The sequence below is a fragment of the Megalops cyprinoides genome, chromosome 2 (genome assembly GCF_013368585.1).
Source record: "Megalops cyprinoides isolate fMegCyp1 chromosome 2, fMegCyp1.pri, whole genome shotgun sequence".
NCBI lineage: Eukaryota > Metazoa > Chordata > Actinopteri > Elopiformes > Megalopidae > Megalops > Megalops cyprinoides.
The window spans coordinates 42,703,913-42,713,479 of record NC_050584.1 but is presented as its reverse complement, the minus strand read 5'-3'; the positions used below and the strand labels follow the sequence as shown (position 1 = coordinate 42,713,479).

The 9,567-nt window shown below is 39.6% G+C and overlaps 1 protein-coding gene across 1 annotated transcript in view; it reads left to right on the top strand.

Annotated features, from left to right (window-relative positions):
- The first annotated feature begins 8,473 nt into the window (after positions 1-8,473).
- Positions 8,474-9,567, top strand: part of LOC118796558 (unconventional myosin-IXb) — a 62,902-nt gene continuing 61,808 nt past the window's right edge. Inside the window, exon 1 of the mRNA XM_036555511.1 lies at positions 8,474-8,794. The gene's annotated coding sequence lies outside the window, so the exon portion shown is untranslated. The remainder of the gene's footprint in view (positions 8,795-9,567) is intronic.

Below are 9,567 nucleotides of genomic sequence, written 5' to 3'. Positions count from 1 at the left end.
GGTGGCGGGACACAGGCAAATGTGAAACTCCTGGTGGGTTAGGTGTCTGGAATTAATCACACTCCACTCCTGATCCTGAGCTTGCAGAGTCCTGATCAATTGAGCTCTCACAACACACCTGCAACAGACAGTGATCAGTGTGAAAATGTTAACATTACTCTGGTATTCTTTGGATTTATTCATCTATCTGTCTGTCTGTTTTTGCTTGGCAAGTTAGAGAAAATAAGATTATCTAAAAAGTGACATGCAATGCAAACAATCAAACACATATGTGTAAAAAAGACCATATTAGAAAAACAACTTTATAATTCTTGGTAGGAGAGAGTGTCCCCTGTATTAAATCAATATTTGTCCTTCACTTTGATTCACAGGTAAGTCTATGTGTTACTTTTTTATTCACAGCCACAACTTGGCAAATTCAGCGATCAGCTGAATGGAAAAAAAAGGATTCTATTGAAAGAAGGAAAGATCGCATGTATTAGAAATTCAAAGTTATAGACAAATGTTGATTGAAACTACAAGAGTGTGTCATCATTACTCATTCTTGCGGCCCTTTAAATGTTTCACAATGCTGTGGCAGGACACCGATTCTTATGGCCCTTTAAATTTTTCACACCGCTCTGGTGCTATAATTAGCAGCAAGCTACAGATAAACTCCTAGGGGGGTTTCTGCTTTTATTGTAGTTTCAAGGCAAGGACCCATGCAAGATGCTCTTGTCAAAAAGGCAATTATTCCAAGGTTTTGATGACAAGAGGTATGGGGCACACACTTTCATTGGCACTATTGCAGTAAAAGTATGAGATCTATTACTATTGCAGGTAAAAATAACACTTCTCATTAATGTGGTAGAAACATTGCAAAGCACTGGATTGCAAAATATGTATTTGAAGATATAATTTAGTATGACAACAACATCTGTAAGGAGTGAATATTTATATTGTAGATTACATTATTTGAACTTTATGTGACTAAATCATACATCACAGCATCTACTAATAACAGTTGCTAATACTACAAAAATGATTAGCGTTATTATTAGTAGTAGTAATAGCAGCAGTAACAATTATCTGCATTTGTAGTTTTTTCAATAATACAGATTTAAATTTCAAAATAGAACTAATGAAAAGTGATTAATTTCGTGACTTGACAAAAAAATGATATTCATTGCATAAAAATAATTGCCTTTCCCATCCTCCTTCTAAAAGTGAGCAGAGGTACAGATAGTGACAGACTTACCTGCAGCTCCCAGCACTAACAGCTTCCTGCTAAAGCTGCTGATCACTGCTTGCCATTCCCCACACTGGCAGCCCCTGCACATGTTTTCACATCTACATTCAATGGGGAAGGAAGTTTTTCAGCATCTCTGCAGGTTGGTTACACCCATTGGGCCGGCCAGCATATACGCAAACATCTCTGCCTGAAGAGTTGCATGCTTCCTTATGTCTCTGGGTGCTAAACATTGTGACACTGACTTTATATTGTATTCACCTTTCCACAGCTGCTGAGCGTTCCTATAGACAGTGACATAAAAACATCACGGAATGCATTGTTCAGATAAAGCGTTCACTGTATTTAATGTCTTTCTACCACTTCTGTGCTTAATTTTCACTTACAGGTTCTTGAAAAGCATTTTTACATTTCATCATTGCATCTGGTTTGGAAATAAACAGTAATGATAATTAAAATAAAAAAAAAAAATGGTGATATTCAGCACATTTTTATTTACCACATTGGTGTTTCAAATTCAATAACACATTTCAGTAGCACCTTTTCTGCAATACCATAAATAAAACACAGCCTTTGGCAATTTTTCAGGAGAAAAGAACAATGTCTTCATCATTACACGAAACACGCAAGCTACTGTGATGCAGCAATGATGCATTTCTGAGATTTTGCAAGGGGTGTCCACTACTAGAGAGGCATCAGGCCAGCTTTCTTACAAAAGCTGAAGATAGGCAAGATTTTCTCAATATTTCTCAGAAGGGGTTAAGGCAAACAGGAACTGACAGGAACTGAAGAAAGTGCCCCACCCTCACGCTGCACTGATACTGGAGGTTTCTCACCTCAGTACACCCAGCTGCAGGCAAATCACTCACAGCTCCAAGGGCCCCTGCAGTCCTACTCATTCACCTCCAACTACAGCCAGCCAACACTCGTATTAGCCTGTGGAAATGTTAATCTTAGCCATGCAAAAATGCCACAGGCATACTTCTTTTTCCTTTTATGTGGTCAAAGAGGTGAGCCGAAGAACCCCAGCAAGACCTCTCTGCCCAGCGCACGCAGTACATATGATTAAAGAAACAGTGTTGTGTCAGCACCCATTCGGCAGTTGAAGCGTGATACCGAAAATTCACTCATATCTGAAGTGCTTCACTCGGTTCAGCTCTCTATGTTTGAGCCAATTTTCATGACTCTTTCAGAAGCACTGAGCCCTGTCATTAAGGTCACATTTGGTTATCACCAGTTTGTCGAAGGTGCAGAGTCTTCTGGTATTTATTCTGAAAGTCCAATAATGATTTCTTGCATCCATGCTTAAAGTAAGGCTTAATATTTACAAAGATGTGGCATTCTATACCTCTGTGCAGATGTTATGAGTACTGATGAATGGTCCACAAAGACTTACATAGTAAACCTGGTAAATGATTGGTTGTAAGGCATAAAGGTGTAAATGTAGGGTATAATGGGATTTGTTCATCCAGAAGCATTGTGTCAAAGAAGCTTTACTTCCAATATAAGCCATTTATGACAGCTACAAAGACTGAAGCTCTCTGTTTCCCCTATCATTTGCAGGTGGAAACTTGAAGTCCCAGCCAAATATGTTTGCAATTGTTTTAGCACCCGCCATTGTTGAAATTTTCACTGCAGCACTTTATCTGTATCCAGTAAGATGCTGTATTGACACATGTTCAGATGTGGTCTGACATTTTTTTTTTGTGTATGCTTTTGTTTAAGTGGCTTCATGCACTTTTGTACTTATGTACACTTATGTACTATTGCTTTGTGAGTTGCTCTGAGTAAGAATATCTTTCAACTGAGTGAATGTACATGTGTGTTTGCAGGCAAAGGAGGACCCTGGTGTGTGGCTCAGCAGCAGTATATACACTACTTTTTGCTCAGACCAAGAATGGCATGTGATGGACCCCAACAGGTTTCCACCAGTGCTTGTTTTTAACTCACTCTGGCAGGAGTACTAACATTGTCATGATGTGCATACTATCAGCTGTGCAGAACCGAGGTGACATCAGCACATTCTCCAGGTAAAGTGAAAGGGGGCATAATTCTGAACCTATAGGTCAAAACCTATGGCTGGCATTCTGTAAACACTGAAGCGCCAGTGTAAAATGACCAAAGAGATGCATAGAAGCAACTGTACATGAAAAGCACACTTTAGCGCTGCAGGAGGTGAAGCCTTGCCAAATCTCCACTCTGAAGCACGATAAAACTCACTTTCCTGGATGAGTTTGTCATTACTACATTTGTAGTGAGGCGCAAAGGTACTTAAAATTACAAACACAGTTATGTTCCACAATACACACAGCTTTTGTTAATCTACAGAAAGTTGTGTGTTTCCACGGTGTCTCTCTCACGCTTTCTCTCCCTCTCTCTCACACACACGCACACACACACACACACACACACACACCCACACACGTGCATTTTTATCATGGCCGTCACACTATTTGAGTCCTGTGTGACCTACATTTCATGGGCAGTGAAGCAGTTTAACAGGGGGCCTCCCTGACTCCTAAAGCAGGTTTTTATCAAAACCTCTGCACACGGTATTGTGGTAAAATAGTATCACTTCTATATACACACTTCTTTTTCTGTCAAAAGCAGCTGAGAAACAAAAAAAAACATGTGAGAGTTCAGGGTGAATCTATTTAAAGATATATTTACACATGTAAAAATGATGCCACATTTTCTAGAGTGAAAAACTGTACACTGCTGCAAATATAAGTACACTTTTTTGCTCTTGTCAACAGAGCTTCACATACGTACACAGACGAAAACAGCACGTCATAAAGAAAAGAAAAGCCAACCACATCCTGGGGCGTTGCCAACACCCTAAACTACAGAAAACGCCCAATTACTGAAGATACTACAGCCACTTTTAACGAGCAAACCACAACATTTTTGAAAACTTGAGCACCAGAAAATGTTACAGGCAACTGAGTTCTGAGCACACTACCAGCCCCAGTTCTGTTAAGTATAGATTGCAACACAAATACTGTATGCCTCCATACCCCAGTAAAAACTACAATAAAAGCTCTGGTTCTCTGATATTTCTTTTACGTTTTTCCCTTATGCATGAATATTGATAATTTTGTAATGTAAACTTCATGGAATAAAGATCCCTGGTGAAGCATGTTGATATATGATTGCACATATTGCACATATATTACCCACACAACATAGTTGCCTCTGTCATTTTGCTGAATAGAACTACACAAGATAAAAAAGGATTTGGGTATTTTAGTTCCCATTCACTAAGCCCTTGGAAGACGGCCGTATGCTGGTATGTCCACAGAGACAGGGAGAGCATGTTTGCATGATCACACACAGCGAAGAATGTGCAAGCAGTGTGTTCCAGAATGATTCTGTTGGCAGCTGAGTGCAGGTGGAGCCCTACAGACCAGGTTCGAAACTGGCTGTGGAGGAACAAACTGGCTTTATTCCCCTAGGGATAGTGGAAGGCCCCCTGCACCTTGTCGGCCAACTGTGAATTGTTTGCAAGACATTGGTGGAGTAGCGCCTGTCCTCCAATTAGCACCAACTTCATTGTCATGCAGTGAACTTACAGTGTGAAAAATGTGGTGTGCAGGTGTATCAGGGGATTGAATTTGCCTCGCCCTTTCCTCTAGTTGAGAGGGCAGAGAGTGCAGAGGTTGTTGTGGTGAGCCAAGCTGTAAGTAGCACAGTCACAAAAACAGTTGGGTGGAAAAAAAGAGAGCCAGAAATTACTGATGAATTCCTGTCAGGTTAGGTTTTAAACCACAGAACTTAGGTGAATCCTGCTGTATTTTTTAACATTTTACAATTGCTGAAGAGGGAAGATGTATAGTTTGTGCAAGTTTAGATTCCTGGAGAAGCTGTGCCTTTGCAGTGATGGAGCAGATGAACCATGAGGCCAAGGGATGAGGGGGTGACCACAATGCCCATGTTTGGCTGAATTCAGCAAACTCCCCCCTCCCATCTGAACACACAGGAGTGTAACAAACATGCTGACATTCTAATGTACTGTGACGCAATATTCCCAAAATACCTCTGTGGTCTGGCCTTAATTTCAATGGAACCCATAAGACAAATAATTGGCTGAACTGCTGCGAATAATATGTAAATTCAAAAAAAGTCAAAAAGAATTTATATTTATCATTTCCTGAGGCAGTCATACCAATCAAATGCCAAATGTAAAAACAAAGCAACAATCAATATTAGTGTTTATTTTCCTAATCCTCTTTTTACTTAATTTGTTTTTAAATTTAAAATGACATTATATTTAAGATGTTTTATGACCAAAGTGACAAATTATTATTATTAAATTATTACGTGCACCATTTGCATCTTATCATTTCACTGTCAATATGCATCAATCACTACCTTGCTAAAACTGTAAATTTTCAGGTTATCTCGTTAACGACAAAGACAAAGACAATATGATCAGCTCACTATTAATATAATATGATATGAGAAAAGTTGATATGATACGAGACAAGTTACGATATCATCCATGTTTTACTTTTATTCCTTGAAATCAATGCAGTAGGGTATACAAATCTCTTAGACAGCATTGAAGGGTTGCTAACTATGACCAAGAGTCAGTGTTTATTTTGAAAACTACTGCCCATGATTTAAATGTTTTTTTAAAATTTCCTGCTGACACCACACTCTTACTACAGCTTCTCGTCTGATCTCACGTGACCTGCTGCGAAGTGGCACTGGGTGTGTCGAAATGGGGGTGTTTTCTCATGGTACTACGGCTTCCTGTTTATCTGTGGTTGGATATGTAGCCACTGCTCAGGAAAAGATTATGAAGCCAGGTCTATTATCGATGTTCTGTGTTTATGATGAAACTTCAGGGAACTGAATCAGGCAGAGACGGAACTTTATTCTGCTGTTACACTGCGTTGTATTGCGGCTGTATTGAGCTGACTGAGCTGATCAAAGGAGAAAATAACAACAATCCCTCCAAACATTACTATCAAAGAAGCACAAGTATTAGCAAAAACACATTATGCGGTTCTGGCATCTGTGAGGGGCAGACAGGGAAGAGACACACCTCCTTTGTCAAAATGTGTATTGACATACATTCTGAACTATAGATTTATAATTGTATGATACATGTTCTATCCATTCCAAATTAATTACTGTACATTCTAAATTAACTGTGTTCTGAAACTAATCATAAAATGCAAATTACTGCCTCTAAAACATATTTAAATATTTACCAATAGGGACTTTTTCTTATGGAGCAAGATTTTTTTTCCTGTGAAATACTATGAATGCAGAGAAGCAAATATGCTTTTTCTCATCAGTAAAACAACCAGTCTGCTTCATTGCTTGCTACTGCCCCCCCAGCGCAGACCAAGCACCCTTGCAAACTACCATCCGCACCTCCTGGTCGTTTGGCGTAGGTGCCTCCCTCAGAATAGCGTGCGTTGTAATTGCAGTATTTTACCGCCAGGTTGAGCTCAAGACTAACTTACGTGCTTTGCAGTTCATTGCAGCGTTCTCCTTTTATCTTATCATGAACATTCTTCATGGATGAATTTGATTATTTGCAATCTTCTGTTCCCCAGTATTTCCATTTTTTTATCACTTTACTATGGCTAAACCTCCTCTTTTCTTTTAAGCATTCAAAATGTTTTGCAGTGTGTGAGTGGAAGCTTAGTTTCTTTTGTAAGTTCCAGCTGTCAGTATTGTAGAACACAACCCCACAGTGGATATTTACTCCATAATGTGACAGGTGGAGCTACTACTGAGTAAATATATCCAAATGTTGTTACAAGTATTTACTGATGTGACTCAAGTATGAAAAAATCACTACTGCATTTACTGTGATTTTGCATCTATGATTTGATTTATTTAGCTGTGGTGGTGCTAAAACACAGCATTATGAGCATAGGGTCCAAGTTAAGGTGTAGACAGATTCCCAGCAGGTTACCTGCTGAAGAGAAAAGAATAGACTGATTGTAACATAAAGAGTAAAGGTGAGAAAACAATTGGGGAACAGATTAAAAACAGAGGCAAGACCAGACTGTAGACTGTGAGAATTACAATGGAGGAAAAACCAGAAAGATGGAGCAAGAAGGGCAGAGAGATTGGGCAGAGAGTAAGAGAAGGATAGTACTATTCCTTGGTCACTGGTGGCAGAATGTGTCAATTTCTATTTTAGATAGTAAGATGGCATTGGTGTGTTAAAGGGTGTGGACCCTGCTTGTCTTAAATACGAATGCCTAGCACATAGGACATTGCACACAGACTGAGAGATGAGATAATTTTTTGATCAGAATTAATAATGAGAAAATAATTTTAACAAGGAGTGATGGTGAGTGGTGTACCAAGGTTCTTGCAAGAGGGAGTTGCAATAAAGAGAGACAGTGAGTGGTGTGCCAAGGTCAGCACAGTAAATCCTTTCTGTTGGTTCCTGCACTTCTCTTGTAGTGAGGGACTGAATAGCATGACAGTAAGAGACTGAAGACAGCAGTTTGGGTTAGGTACTGTCTGAGATTTTTTGTGTTTCTTTTTTTGACATGTAGTTTAAAGCCAGGATGCTGGCCTCATCATACTGCAGTATTAATACATTTCTGTGTTTGTGAGGGGTTCACTTTCTTTTAAGGCAGAGGAGGGTAAGAAGACATTTGTTCAGCAACCTCAAAAATATGATGCCTTTACAATTGATTGAAACGTGACTTAAGTGCCGCCCCTTCCAGAGGAATTCTGGGTGAGCCATGAGGCTGAAGTGGACATGTGCTGTGCTGCACTCAGCGCCGAATATGTCAGTAGACGGCTGCCAATCGTGTCAGTAGCAGTACTGGTGTTGGTATGCTGATAGCCTGTCAGTTACTATGTAAAAAGGGAATCGGTGAAAAAAAATGACGTCAATACAACATTGGTAGCAAGTAAGTTTGGTGATAAAGCTGAAAACCCTTATAAATCTTTACAGTATAAAAAATCTAACACTGTTGAATACGTAGGGATAAAACGTGTATTCTTCTGATACTGCAGCCAATTCGTCAGTAGATAAAACGACATAATTGCACGTGAAGTCTCAATTTTGTTGCTTCTCCAAGAAATTGGGACTACAGACAGGTAATACTCTCCTCCGCACTGTTGGGGGCGCTGCTGAATGACAATGAATTGAGCTCTAACTAAAGCGTATTGTGTGAAACTGGTTTGCTGCTTTTTCTTAACTTTTTTTTTCTCCAACGCTGCCAGTCGGCTAGACTGACACAGAAAGGAAGTAGTGAGCGAGCGACCTAGCTTACTGTATTTATGAGCGGAACGGTAGCAGGCTTGAAACGGGATGTACTTTTCACCGCTTAATAGTTTATTATTTTAGATACGGTACAGCGTTTCCTGGTAGAACATAATATTAGTATGGTATCACACAAGGAGTCCGGAAAAGTTTGTTACTTTCTTTTATGGTAACGTTTGCTACAGCTAGCGAGCTAGCTATTCGCCACTTCATTTCTGCTTTGAGAGAAAGGAGTACTTTTGAGTTTTCTCTTTCCCGGTTAACGGCTTTGCAACGAATGGGATTAATTAATTCGATGAGAAGAGCAAAAAAACAAGGTAAGTTATAAACCTATATAAAACATCTTGTGAGATTTGTTACCTGTTAGTTAGCGAAGTGGCTATCTTACTTTTATGCTGGCAGACTCGAATCCTGCTCTGAACAAAAGTTAGCCTCCTAGCTAACTGGACGGCTATCTTACTGACGTTTGTCTTTAGGTACTAATTTTGACGTTATCTTGGTTGGATAAATATTTTTACAATCAAGCTGTTTACCGAAACTAGCTACAGTATATACCTACCCAACGTGGGCTAACTAGTTCACTGACCGGCAGATTGCTATCTAGCTAGTTAATTGGTTTTCATATATTTATCAGATAACCTCTGTCTTGCCTGCGAATTAATATGTGACACGAATGAGATTCTTTGGATATGAAAGCACACTTAGTACTATTAACTAGCTATGTATCAACAATTATTTGGTGATGCCTGTATTTGCTAACCAGCTGTGCCATTATTAAATTGGTTTGTTGGCTAGACGGCATAGATTACACATCATCTTTGTGATTCATTATGTATCTGGCTAGTTGATGTCTCTATAGCTGGTGAACATCCCAGGCGTTGAATTGTCTTGGGATTGCTGATGTATCTTGATGCAGTTTGCATAAGCAGACGGATGTTACTTGTTGCATTGGTAACAAAGAATGGGTATTAGTAGTGATTGCTGCGTTGCGAACAAGACCATATTTGGAACGCGGCGCAGTTCAGTGCGATGAGAAAGTGGTGATACATGTCGGTGGGGCAGAGACTCCCAGACAAGGGCTGTGAGTAAA